The sequence below is a fragment of the Neodiprion virginianus genome, chromosome 1, assembly GCF_021901495.1.
Source record: "Neodiprion virginianus isolate iyNeoVirg1 chromosome 1, iyNeoVirg1.1, whole genome shotgun sequence".
NCBI lineage: Eukaryota > Metazoa > Arthropoda > Insecta > Hymenoptera > Diprionidae > Neodiprion > Neodiprion virginianus.
In genome coordinates, this window is record NC_060877.1 from 21,007,230 (window position 1) to 21,022,183 (window position 14,954).

Sequence of the window (14,954 nt, forward strand, 5' to 3'; positions counted from 1 at the left end):
AATTATTTTTCCGGATTGTTAGCGTTGTAAGGAATAAGAGTGGATACATATTAGAGGCACCCACAGGTTCTGTGCGGCATGGACACCGAGGTGCTTATGTGACCACGTATGCGAATTTGCATACATCGAATCGATCATCGTTCCGGATTCTTGGCATCATTGTAAAAAAGAATAGATGGCACCCGTGGCTCAAGCTTGAGGAGTTTTTGGATCGAGGCGGTTGTACATGTGAGTGCTGGAGTTCCTGACGTCATGAATGATAAAGTAGTGGCGGCAGCGTGGACTTGAAAATGTCCACGTGACCGTGTTGGAACTCTGGCGTCGGGCACATTATGTGCATGTGTTGTGTATCAATTTATGACTCCTGGATCAAGAATCAAGGCATTTCCATGCGCATGAATTGCGGTGTATTACGACGATTGCGTCTCGCGTGTGTACGCCAGGCTGCGAAGAATTATAAACTACCGAATAAAAGAGTATTTGTACAAGATCGAAAGATATCTTTGAGTGTAACAATGGCTCTCTAAACTATGAACCAGTTGAGTCGGTGACGTGATAGGTCCTTGGTGACCTGATCCTGAGCGGAGGCGTCATAGGCTGTCGTGTCCCACTAGTCTCTAGGACAGCTTCGCACAGTCACGGATCGAGCACTTCAATCCATTTATTATAATGATAATATCTATACATATACCAAGGTTTTTTTCATGCGAATAACAGGTGTCGAACGGGTGAGAATACAGATATGATCGAGCCAATGCAATCAAATTGGAATTTGAATATAGAGGCTGGGAAGGAAGAGGTATCCAAAAAAACGATTGCATTAGCCATTTTTCTAGCTACGATATCTATCTATGACTCAGCGCGACGGTACACAAAAACCGTCACGCAATCCTGTGTGAAATACCTGTGTTGAATACTCGTGAAAATAATTTTCTAAAGGAACACACGTCCAGTGTCATATCCACGTACACAGGGTTTCCCTTTCCATTCTATTCCTGTTATCACGTTTGCCTGTCCAACTGGGAACGTTTTCAGTTTTATTTGTGACAGAAAGCAAGAGCGCTGGTATATAATTGACGTACAAGAAAAATAGACTATGATCCTACGAGTTCTTCCAATAGCGAATGACGATGCAGTTGTAGCAACGCGTGCAATTACGGCATTTGTTTATTCGCATACGGGATTTATCATTCCGCTTTGAAGTGTCCAACTGAAATGTCGGAATTGATTAAGCTGCGATACTACGAGTGAAAAAGCAAATTATTGTGCTAGACAGACGTGTTGGAATTTGGTTTAACTGTGCAGGGGTGACTTGAAGGCTAACATCAAACCTTCCACCACATTAGACGATTACAAATTTGCTTTTCCACTGTTTCATTGAACGCCAACAGTGCTGTGGACTTGAAAATTGGACCTACCTCGGCTGCACATCACGATACATTTTCGTTTTTCAATACATCTGCACTATGCAAGTGACAGTATGTGAACGGTCTTAAACGACATATTTCGAAAATGAATGCCTCCTGTCTTTTCTTCACTCAGTTTCTGCTGGGTCAATAATACCACAAAACTGACAATCCACTTCCTTTCGAATCTGCTATAACACGTTACAATTTTCACATTCACGTAATAATAACATGCGTAAATTTTAAGAAAGTTGCGTCTTTCCCTGGTTAACCGAATTATAAATTGCGAACCAATGCAGGGTATATAGATTGCATGAAAAAAGTCCAGTGTTATACCAGAGTCAAAAGTAGGCACCAGGGAATTACGTAATTGCACTGCAAATGTCAACTGCGTTTCAAAAATCCGAAGGGTTCATTCATCTCAATTACTTCTAGCACCACTTGAACTGCGCATGGAGTAACGTAACGTCAAGGCCAGACTGTAATACAGTATGTTCTAAAAACGTAGCATTATACGCGTACGTGGGACTTGTTAAAAAAACAGTTCGGAAATACAATGATTAATTGTAAGTTTTCAAGTATGCCGCATGTATGTACATTGTACACGTACATCTAGGCTTGGCTCTTTTATCCTAGAGTAAATTCGGAAGGCTCTGAGTAATGTCAAATATAATCTGCCCTAGTATATTGACGTATTAATTGACCTGATCTCCGTTCAGAAGCGATCTTCGTCCCAATAAAAACTTCGTTTCAATTCAAGCTTTACGTTTCTATAATCTCGTGACTGTGGGAAGAAATGCCCATAGGTCAGCTGGCGGTGGTGGTTCCGCTGCTGGTTGGCTTAACGTTTCTTTTCATCTCAAGCCGGAGGGTGAGTTGTAAAAAGAAAGTTATTTATATGGAAAATATGCGGGACGGAGAAACCTATAACTTCCAGGACCTCCTCTCTTTTCGTCTTGTAATTTTCAGTCCTGGCCGGACAGAACCGCAGAGCCGGAGACTGTAAATACGCGGCGTAAGAGTCAAAAGTATAACAGTATAAGGTTATACCCACCTCGGCAACGTCCGCGATGGGTGCACGTATAAATTTAGCGCATTATTTCCGCATGGTTTAACCAATTGTAACGAAATTTGGCCTGCAAGCCGGGGGAACGGAACTTTGCTTTACGGTCTAGAATCCATTACTGAAAACGTTTTCCGGACTTTAGATTAGCCTCGAAATACCGGTTGGCAGATTGTATCGTCGATCCAGCAGCGTCGGTTGGTGTATTAGAAAATTAATTGCGCCGTTGCGCAGTCACGCGTGTACGTGATACACGGGGTTTATTCACACCTGATGTCCAATGACGAGAAATACCATCGTTCCTTCCCAATGGGATTGTCCCATCTTTTATCGGAGGATGGATTGCTACACCCGTAACTTCTCTCGCGGCGAACATGTCACGCCCAGGTGTATGCGGATATGATCGACCGAGTTGAAACCCCTCGGGTAAAATTATCATCATCATCTTTCACTACGAAAAAAAAAAACCTTCGAACAGAATCGCTAAGCAATAATCTCCGCGTGATGGATAGACCGCGTGTGCAAGGGTTAGCCTCATCAATTTTAATCGTGAATAAGAATTTAATAAAGGATGTCTCGACGAGACATTAGATAAATAACACGCGGTGTTAATGTGAAATATGGAATACCGAAATAATACATCATGATCAACTCGAAAAGGCGGTACACGTACAAAATGCCTTTGAACACACGCCCCGGCACGTCGTCGTCATATTTGCTAATTGTAAGACTAAAATTCATTAGTGAACAAACCCAACATCTGCATACAAGTTTAATTAACACTAGAGTCAAGTTTAGATTACCTCATACCGTACCACATTTCATTGTAAACGTCGTTTGCGTAGATGAGATATTTCCGACGGAACGCGATTTGCCCTCTGGTGAATCAATTAGGAATGTTAAACACTGCACGATCCCGAAAAATCCCCCGGTTTCTATCATTATGCGGAGAAAAGTGATTTAACTGAAGTATAGGTACCCAAGAGAAGAATTTATACATATTTAGATCGGATTTAACAATGATGCACAGGCAAAAAGTATACATGTATATGCGATCCGTGTACGATATTAATATATATGATCCATTTGCGATTAATACGCGATGCAAACTATAAATTTTATAATTTTCCAGGAGACAAACTAAATTATCTACAATAATACGGCTATAATATGAGAATAAAAGAATTATTCATTTCGAAATGGTCGACATTGTTTGTTTGATAAGATAAGACATACGGTAACAAACAGCAAATTCTCAAGTCAGTGCCACATTGCACGTATCTGCCTCTTGCGAACACTGCAGACAAAATTTAGTTCTCCCAGTCAGCTTCGCTGTTCTGACGATACTATAAATTATGAGCGCTTTAGTATTTTTGGAATATTCTGGACACACGATTCTTCAAACTATGACCTTGTACGATGGGAGACAAATTTGTTGGAATTTAATAAATGTCAGTTCGACTAATCACGAATGAATATCATTCGGTTAATACACATAAGCGTATCAATATTACTTCTTGTTACTTAAAATTGAAATCATTTGATTTTTATTATTGTACACATTTATTCGATTTCGATGACGTTTTCTTTTCATACAATTTATCCGAGGATAGTTTACGATTCAATCATAAAAAATTTTTTTGTCAATTTCTTGAAATTGTATTTGCGCAACAAATTTTGAAAAGGTCGTAATGAGAGTCGATACGGACAGTACGGAATACATTTTTAGTAGGTTAATATTCCCGATACGATTTATTCTAGTTTTTGCAAATTATTCCGTACGGAGGCTTGACGAAATTTCATCCGCTAACAATTGCAAAATCCTGATTGACCCTGAGACCAAAGGTTCGAAAAATTCAAAGACCATGGGAGAACTCGTGAATAATTATATGTTAAAAGCTCTCAGCCACGATGGCTTTTGATTAATACTCCACAAATTCTCACTTTTTGCGAGGAGAATATAATCACGAAGGGCGCGGACGTAATAGTGTTTTTCGATACTAGTGCGCGAAGGTGACAATGCCCGCATAAGCGTGAAGGCGCAGCACGAGCCCGTAGACGAGTTGAAGGGCGAGATAGGCATTGCCAACTTTCGTGCGTGTATCGAACTCTATTTTTTGCTACACCTGTAACGGAAAGTCCGACATACACGATTATATTTACACGAAAACACGGCACGATGTCTGTTCAGTGACGACGTCGAGCACGGCAAAGAGTGACAAACTATTCCATCGGTGGCGCTAGTGCAGCTGTTTGCGAAATGCGCAACTGTGGATAAAAGCGCGACCGTCTTTTTCGCACACCGCTAGCAATGCGCGAATTTTTTTCCCGCACATGTGTATAAAAGACTACTTTCGGTGCTTGTAAATGGTGCATAAAAATGGACTTTCCATGCAGGTGTTGCAAAAAATATAACACACGTCCAGACAAAAGCAAAGCATACTCGACGTGCACGTCTGCAGTGAGCGGATGACGCAAGCTTGAGCGTGAGCAGCAACTTTTCTAAACTGCATAATGTATATTTGAGCTTTGTATAGCTGCATACAAATTCTGATAGAGCGTTGCTGGAGTCTGTACGGCGTATTTGCTCTGCTACGAAAGCAGGGAGATTGAATTACCGTTTGAAGTGGCCGGGGGGGGGGGGGGGGGGGGGGATGCATTAAGTAATGCATCGTGTAACGTGTTATACACAACGTGCACACGTCCGCGTCTGCTTACGGGGTCATAAACTTGTAGAGATTTTCGCAGACATTTTTATCAGGCGTTATGTAGAATATTATCGTTTTGATTCTCCATGTATATATATTTTTTTTATTTTTTTTTATCGATATTTTCGTTCAAAGGGCAGAGAGCACGTATATACCAGAAGCCGCGCAGACGGCTAGTCAGTATTCAGTCGCTTTTTGTTTGTTATTCGTCAAAGGATTTACTCGAGATCAAACTCGTCGTTCAGGAGAGAGGAGGAGGAAAAAGTATGCGGTTTTGTGGTCTGCGAGTAGTTAATTAGCGAAAGGGCTAACCGAGCTGCTTGGCATCACAGGTCGCTGAGAAATTTAATCACTTTTTGACTTTGTATTACCCTTGTGTTACCCTTGAACATTGATGAACATGGATTACTGCTGAGTCTTGGATGGAAGAATAGAACCGAATTTCTCGAGATTTTTTAACGTTTTGCTTCTTTTTTTTATTTTTCTAGCCGTTGATTCACACTCTGAACGAGGTAGTCCACTATGTTCGCGCATATAACTTGACGCCTTACAGTTGCATTGAAATGGGAAAGTAGTCGAATAATCGTTAATTCTCACCATTTTAGTAATAAAATATACCTAAGTTCAAAATTTCTGTATCTGAAAAAATGAAGTTTAGCAAGCTACAGTTTTGGAACGATCATTCCGAGGACAATGTTTTGCCGGAGTTTTTTGTTCCGTATTCGATTTTCTAGTGGTAGCATTTTTTTTTTTTTTTTTGTTCTTTCACGTTTCAGGCAAAGTCCGTTTTTTGCTAAAGCGTGTGATATTTTCATCGCAGCTTCGGATCCCTTTCGGAAGTTACCTCCAGAATTTAGTGTTTATCTATTTCGGAAAACGTCAGAATTCCTCACATTCGTTTGATGGGGATGTTACAAGCCGGCAGAAGCGTCTCGCAATAGCTCTTAAGTTGATGAATTTCAACCTTTCAACATTCAGCCTTTTTTTTTTGGCGGTGGCAATTTATGGAGGATATATTCGTGGCCCGTCGGAATTTGCATTCCCTTTCTCGATGATGCCTGCGAGTTTTCATCTCCCTGAACAAGGCTACAGACAGAGTGCCAAGATTCTTCGGTTCGCATACCGCCTTGGTAGACTCACCTTGCATGATAACACAACAAAATCATGCATTATAATATTATACATATATCCAAGACATTTTCCAGCCGCATCAACACTTGTAAATGTGTGTATGGATAGAAACCTTGTGCATGCATTTTTACTTTTTTTTTCTTTTTCTTACGTACCTTTCGAAAAATTAGTTTTTACCCACAAACGAAGCCTCGTGACACCGAAACTCGGTGGTGAAATTCTAAAAGTTGTCTCATCCGGTTTGAATCTTTCAAACACTCTAACCGATCTATCTGGAAAATTAAAGACGTTGGGACGCTGTTTATGGTTTCGTCTTGTAGGTAATCAAGTTTTCTATGAAAAAGGTCGAGACTGAGACAATATCAAGATCGTAACGCGTGGAAATAAATTAAATTTTCATTATCTCTTGTCTGCCTTTGTCGCATTTTACAACTTCCTTATTCATTGGAATTTAGGAATAAAGGTAATATTATTATAGTAATTACGACAAATTTTTTCAGCAATACTGAAGACGAAATAGATACTATAAATATCATCAATCTTTTGCTCGGCATATTGAAATTGCTAAATATAGAACAGATTCCGATAAATCGTAGGGAAGTTGAGTTGAATGGGCACATCGAAGATATTTTATTGGTCGCAATGAATGGATTTAATGATGTTGAAATGACGATTCACGAATCTCTAGATTTTTAAGAACCAAACAAAGATACTGACGCCCAAATAATAAAAGATGCCATTGTGCATACTTTACCTATCCAACCTGTGCCATTTATAAATGAATATATGGATGACGAAGAAACTGTGACGTATGATTATAATTAAAGAGCCGTAGATTTCCGGGTAAGAAAAAAACGAAAAATGTGAACATTGACACTGTGAGAACGAATTTTAAAAGAGTAAAAATCTCTATGTCAACTGCGACGATCATCTCATGCATTGAATAAAGCTGACACATGCAGAGAAAAAATCGCTATGATTCGCAACTTTACGTTTAATAATTTTAATGCAGCAACCGAAGCCACTTTTGTTGTTCATGAGGATTACGCAAATAAGCCTCACAGGCCCAGAAAGAAATAAGTTATAAGCATTTCAGATTTTCAGCCTCAAAAAAATACCTACCGCTATTCAAGCACGGACACAGCATAATATCGCAGAAATTCAATAAATTTATCATTAGGAAAACTTCAGAAGATGCTGAACGGTTAGAAGTGAAGGAAGATGAATTTGTGGCTGATAATACTGTAACACTTTATTCAACCTGAACAACTAAGAACCATAAATAAATAAATTATAAATAAAATAGTCGACAAAATTGTAAAGATAAAACCGTAGAAATAAAACAGTTCAAATAAAAAGATTGCAAGAAAAGGTAGAAATAAAAGTGTACAGATAAAAAAAAAACAAAAGCTATACATTCATTCAAACATTCACACATACACACCATTTAAGGGATCGTCTCAGTGTGAAATTTTCAAAAAATTGTTTTTTTTTGTTTTGCATTATCGTATAGTATACACTGTTCTAAACATTCTCTCAAATTTTTAAATCGAAATTCAAATTATTACGGTCGCTACAGCGTTTCTTGTAGAAAGGGAACGGGTTTTCTACCTGCGCGAGTACTAAGGTGCTTAGGTTCTATAACCTTGCAGAATAAAATGTCCAAGCATTTCAGTTCGTTTTTGACATCCACCACGGATAGACGTACGAGAGAAACCCCCAAGAAAAAAATCAAGACCTGGCATCGCCGATTGATCGTAAGTAAACGATTTATATAAACTTTTCCAACTTCAATCTTTAAACGCGTTTTTCTCAGAATGGTGTTTTTCAAAACGGTTTCCACTCTCAAAGGAAGAGTTTTAAAGATATCTAGTTCCAATTTCGGGAGAACATTTTAAACGTCATTCTTTATCGCGCTATGGAAGCTTTTTCTTTTTTTTTGAAAACTTCCTATTTTTTTTACGAAAAACTGTCGAAAAAAAGGGTCACATTCGACACTTTTTGTTCAAACCGCCGCCATTTTGTCAAATTTGAAAAGAAAAAAAAACCCCTCCATAGCGCGATAGCGACTTTCCTACAGATCAATAATCTTTTTGAAATTTTTTTTTCAGATCAAAATTGCGGCCGTCATCGTGGAAACCGTGCAGCACCTTTTTTTTCACGTGAAATTACAACAATTTATACAACAATGATGCACTCAATAAATAAACTTAAAAAAAATCATTTTGTATTCTTCATAAACGTATTTATTCATGAAACAAAAACTGGACCGATTAGTTTATTTGAACATTAAAAAAAAAATCACGAAAATCAGTGATTTTTCGGAGGGTCACACTGAGACGATCCCTTAAAAAATACGCCTTCGATACATCATATGTTAAAATCAACTGGTTCCTTGTCTTTGTAGTTGAATACAGTTGAAACAGATAAGTCCCTTGCCAATCCAGATATTCTTCTCTTCTTCACTCTCGTTCGATGGATCATTAGAGCTCTGGTGTTCACCTTTAGGTTTCGTCGTTTACCCACAACGAGATGGGGGATGGGAGCAGCTTGGATCGTGACGACATCGAAGATTCGGTGAACTTAGTATGGTGTCTACGTGACTTTGTAAATCTTATAACTGGCTAGATTTTCTACTTCTGCGGAGTATTATTATTGTAGGTCTGTACTGGTTGGCGTCTTTCCGCAGAGTCCTTTTCGCTTCTCTCCTCCGGATCTGTTGCCGGTTCCGCCAGACTGGCCAATCGCGCACTCTCCTTGCGTCCGGTCAAATCCGAAATATTGCCGCCCATATTCGAATGCATGTAATCGCTACAATACTGTATAGCAAATTTTGGAATTTGCATTTTGCATCGCATTGAAAATTTGGATTGAAGCTGATTCCAACCATAGATACATTCAGGAAGAACTTTGGTTGTCGAAGGAGAGAAACAGATACAGCGCTTCGTCCAGTCAGTTTCATCTACTACCCATAGTTACACTATACAACCGGTGATATCAACTGGAGGAAAAGTTTCATCAGCTCTCTTTTTGGTCTTAAAAGAACAAAGTGTCAAATTTGGACTGGTTGTAGAAGTAAATTTATTCAGATCTGTTTACATTCATATAACAGCATCAGAATCTGCGAAACTTAAGTACTTCAGGTGTGAATATGACATTATTTCTATTCAACATTTTTATTTACAAATAGCTACATTCATGTGTTTTTATTTATTTCAGATCACTTTAAAACTTCAGCGTGTTAGTAATTGATTCATGGTGTGATCATTGTCCTGCAGTAGAAGCCGAAAGTACACTCGAAGAATAAAAACGTTATTCTGAAATTAATACCAACACAGACGACGGGGAAAATTCAACTTCTGGATTTATACGGTTTTGGAATTTGGAAAAATTTCGTGCGGTACATTTCAGGCAGCGGCATCCCGATGAATCACAAAATCAATCTACATTTACGAAATAACATCATCGAATTGCAATCTTTGGTCCACAATCAATTATCCTCTCCGCATTGCACTAATCTTTCTAAATATTCTTGGTATAAATCTGGACGTATTTATGGAAAACCAGAAAAATTCGAAAATCCAGTTGAGTTCAGCTTCTGAGATTCTTGTAAGACGTATTGTAAAATCCAAGACTTCACAAGCGTTGCTGTTATTCGATGTTCACGGTGTAAGAAATCCTTGTGCTTTAAACAATTTTTCGACAACTATCATTATTGTTTAAGATTCGAAAATGAATAACATTTTGTCTATAATTTTCGTAGCGATAAATTTTACGAATAAAACGTCTTGAAATTCAGTCAAACAATTGCTTTGCCTTTGTTTTCGATGATTGATTTTCGAGCATTTGACGATACAGAGAGAAAATGGAAAAATTGGAGGCTTCAGAACCATTCAATTGTTCAGTATTTGAAATATGTACCAATGGATAGCGAAAATTTGATGTAAAAGCTGAGTGGTGGCACCAAAAGGACTCATCGATACGCCGAATGAAGACCGATCCAATGTGTGGAATACACTGGAACTGTCATATTCAAATCTTCGTTTTCAAGCGGAGTGCCGAGCCCGGGCAATGAATGATATCCATATCGTGGTCGCTCGAAGCTAAACGTGTTACTCATGCACCACTGGATCCTTTCTATTGTAAAACACGGAGCTGAGTATGAGTCAAGCAACGCCATGCCGCTGACAGCTAATCTCATGTTGTTAAGTTACCTAAAGTGCTTGAAATTTCGATTTTCCTCTAAGCCTCAAGCTTAGGCACCGGTTTTCACCCTCGAGCCATGCCTTCTAGGTATCGCGCCTTTCCGCACCTCCGCACTCAAATCCGTTCCAGATTCAGAACTCTGCTGGAACTCCGTGTTCCTAAGTTCAACGTGTTTGCAATGAACTCTGCAGTTTTACCTGGATTGATGTGCTACATATGTTTGTACTCGAAATATATATCAACGGCGCGAAGGGTGATTACTGATTGATTATACCAACGTGAGTGATTAATTACTGCGACTAACGAGAGACAAAAGGATTGAATTGATATGGGTGGTGGAGAGACTTCTCGGTGTTCTCTTCATTCGGCTTTATAGTCACGGAGCTACCGTCACAAAACACGACTCGTGCAATGTACAAACTAGTCAGTCCCTACGAATTAGACAGTCTACGATGCGTTTATAAAAATGACTCTACCGAGATAATGCGTTAGAGGAACATAACGGATTAAGGACAGGTTAATGTTGTGAAATGAAAAGTTGTACGTACTTGTGTGTAATCATGTCAAAGTTTGCGCACTGGTTCTTTATAGTGTCACAAACAATAAATAATCGGTCGGCCACCTCTGTTGCGGAGTATGTATTGGAAGTCTTTCGGGGCTCGAATCCGCCGTGTGAAAAACTCAATGGGTAAAGTGGCGGACTTTGAATTTTCTGTCGCGTTATGATATATGTAATTCTCACAAAATTATCGGTCTAACAGCATTTCGATGGAATATAATAACTTGAAAAGTCAAATGAGCGAGGAATCATTGCAGTTCAAATTGTTTGTAAACTGGCAGACTTTCGCTTTTTTGTAAGAAATTGAAAATTTGCCATGCGTTTCAGGGAGCCTACGCGTGATGAACGGCGATCGAATGTCGTCTCATGCCCATGATATTTTAGACCAGTCAATAGATAACGTTGCATTGCGCTGAATTACAACAGTTACGTTATTTTTCAATCGGGTTTAGTTTCATGTACTGAATATAAAATCACGAAATCCAGACAAATTCCGATGCCGGAAGAGTCGCCACCTTGAGAAAACATTATCCAGAAATCATTACCCATTATTATAGATTGTTGAATTTCTAATCTTTTTTCTCAGATAATTTTTCTATCAAACTACGTCTACGACTTATGTCTCATTAAGTGAACTTTTTCTTCTATTTCGATCAATAACTGTTCATATATTAAAATGCTAATGACAACTTTCGAATTAATCGATTTTATACTACTTTTGCTTTTAATTGAATCAAGCTTTTGAATGATTATCCTGATTATCAATTTATTCAAGATAATACAGCACGAGTTTATCGCGATAATGTGCATTTTGTATCAGGAAATACTGTGATTGAAATGACTAAGAATTTGATCGAACATACCTCAATTCGTTCGTTTTAAAAATGTGAGATTGTTGTAGCAAAAAAATTGTGCTTGTTTTAATTCATATTCCGTCGAGTCAAGATTTCAATGACTGACAGGTAATGAAATTTCCTGTCACAAAAATCTTTTGCATTGCCTAAATATTAGAATTTTTCAAGCGCACGAAACGTTTTCTTCGCATGATGTAATTTATGATGCCACATTGCCACAAGACTCAAAAGTATTCCTTCAACATTCTCCAAACGATAATTGAAATCAATCTGGGGCACAAATTCTCATCCTTATAAGTGAATATCATTTTTTATTTTTATTTTTTATCATATCATGGGTGGACTGGGAAGAAAAGTTATTGGATTCAATAAATTTTAATTGATCCAAATAATCCATGAGTTTGTATAGTCCTGACAGCACATTCATTCAAAGCGACAATTTATGTAGTTTTCAATTTAAAAAATCCGTATTTAGGACTAATAAAAAATGATTTTAATGAATTAAATAGAGATTAAGAGACATAACTCACCAAGCTGCTCTTCTGGTTTAATATTCTTATGCAACCACTGCATCCTTCGTGTAAAACAAATTGCCCCTCCACTCAAATAATGCTTACAAAGCCCATTGGGAACGTTTTTCCGATCAAAGAAGATATGGTATTTTATACAAAAAAAAAAAAACAAAAAAAAAACTCAAATCCCAACGACAAACCCAGTATTTGGATTAACCATGAATTTAAATAATTCAATCGATTCTTCTTTAGTATTTGGGTATTATATGCCAGTTCCCTGAAGACATAAGGTACTGATCCAGGATATATCAATATAGCGTGTAAATTTGGTAGTGTACAGATTTTATTTATTTTTTTTCAAGGCAATATGGCACTTTGATTGACTATCACCAAACAAGTACAGTAGCGGCGCTCCACATGAGTTTTTGGAAATCGTGGCTGGATCAAAACCATAACTAAACACACCGCATCACATATGATTAACAGATTGGTATGAATCGAAACTAGCGTGGTACGAAGGTTTCGCGTATATATAAGCATCTTCAAAGCTACTTTTCAAGCGGGAAAGCTTGCCGTCTAGTGGCCAAAATTGATACTACCTCGAACGAATTATCATTTCGGTTGAAAAACGTGAAAGATGCAAATCAAACATCGGAAGACTATCGAATCGACAAAATATTTGTTTCACTGAAATAATGATTCATTTATTGCAAGCGCATATTCAATGGTATCAACAGTTCTTGAAATCAATTACAAGTGTATGTTTGTAATTTTTAACTACACATGGTTGTTTCAAACTGAGAAAAGTTATATTTCATTGTATTAGTCAATAGCTTGTGTTAAGTAGGGTACATGTAGCAACTCAAGAACTCTTTCTTGGTTCCACTCAAACATATCCTCATTTACTTGGATGGAATTTTTTTTGTTTGAAGTAGCTATATAATCGCACGAAAAAAATTATTTTTTGAAATGAATATCAAAACCTGTCCTATGAAACAAATTCTTGTTTCAACACATTACACATTTCTTTGATCATAGTTATCATTGATAATGTCGGACAAACATCACATCGAGCCAAATATACTATATGGCAATAACGTTTATATTTCAGCAAGTGTAGGATTATTGTTTCCAATCTCTCGGTACTTTTGAATCGATATGTTCAGCGGTTAAAGTACTATTCTTACACGAATTAAACGAGGTTTGTTGATTCGAGCGAAGTTGTTCCGAAATTTCCAGTTTAATCCTATGAAATACATATGTACTTGTTTGAAATACATTAAACTTGAAAGCACATAGCATTAAAATCAATGCATCAATATTTTTGTTTCAAGTAAAAAGTGATCGTTCTGAGAGAGAAATTCTTCGCACCCAATAAACTGGAAGTCAAAAATATTAGTTGTTTGGTTCGATAATTATTTTTTTTCTCAGTGTGCCATATGATGATATTGCGTTATACGAGCTGCCACCATTTCTGTAAAATAAAAAATATAAACTAGTTAAAAATATACTTACGCTTTGACCAGGCAGTTTCCAGTAACTGTTTCCCCCCTAGTTACAGTTTCGATTGGTTTTAATGATAACAAGTTATTGTTAAAATATCGTGCTTCTTATAAATCAGATCCAGAACTCACAGTATCACAACCGCGGATGTCAGAGTCTCGTACCTTTGGAACAACCTTTCTGAATTCTTTGAGGTGTTTAAAGTAATCTCAGAATACCAATTGCACTTAATATTTTCTGTTCATAAAAATTCACTGCTTTATGGAATAGCTTGAAACGTTGATCACGTATTGCGGTAGAAATCTCAACGGTTCCGTTCTCGAATGAGTGCTAGGCTGCGTGTTATTTATTGAACATTATTTATCCTGCAAAGTCAAATTTTTATTAGTAGCGTGCCATGTACATAGGTGTACATTAAGAAGGAGAAATTCGATGGCGGTTCCGTGATCATCGAGAACAGAAATTAACTTTAAATGTAATTGGAAAGACTTCAATTTAAGTCCTTTAATCAGAAAGCAATCGACTGAGGCTAGTTATTGAGGCGCCATAGAAGCGGGAATATTATCAATATTAAATTTAGTAACCGGGTAATATCCAACGATCAATGCGAGAGCTAATAATTAACTGAGTTTTACACTTACTTTCGCTTGGGAATTCCTGAATCGAGAGGAGATAGCCTCTGGCTTCTGAATGCATTTCGTGAACTGTATCGAACTAGTTATGGAAACGATTTAATGATGTCCTGAAAAATGATAAGGATAAGGTCCGAGTCAATAATTAGGAGGCCGTTCAATTTTTTATTAATATTTCTTATTTTTCATTTTTTTTTTTTTTTTTTTTTCATTTTATTCTTTCTAAAAACAGAGTTGTAATTTTCTAATAGTTTAATGTATGTATACATCGTAGTGTTATTTCTTTATTCTTCTTTAGTAATCGTACTTTTTCAAATAATTTCATGATATTTTCTCTCTCTCCACTCCCCTCCCTACGCATCTTTCTCTCGGCGTCTCTT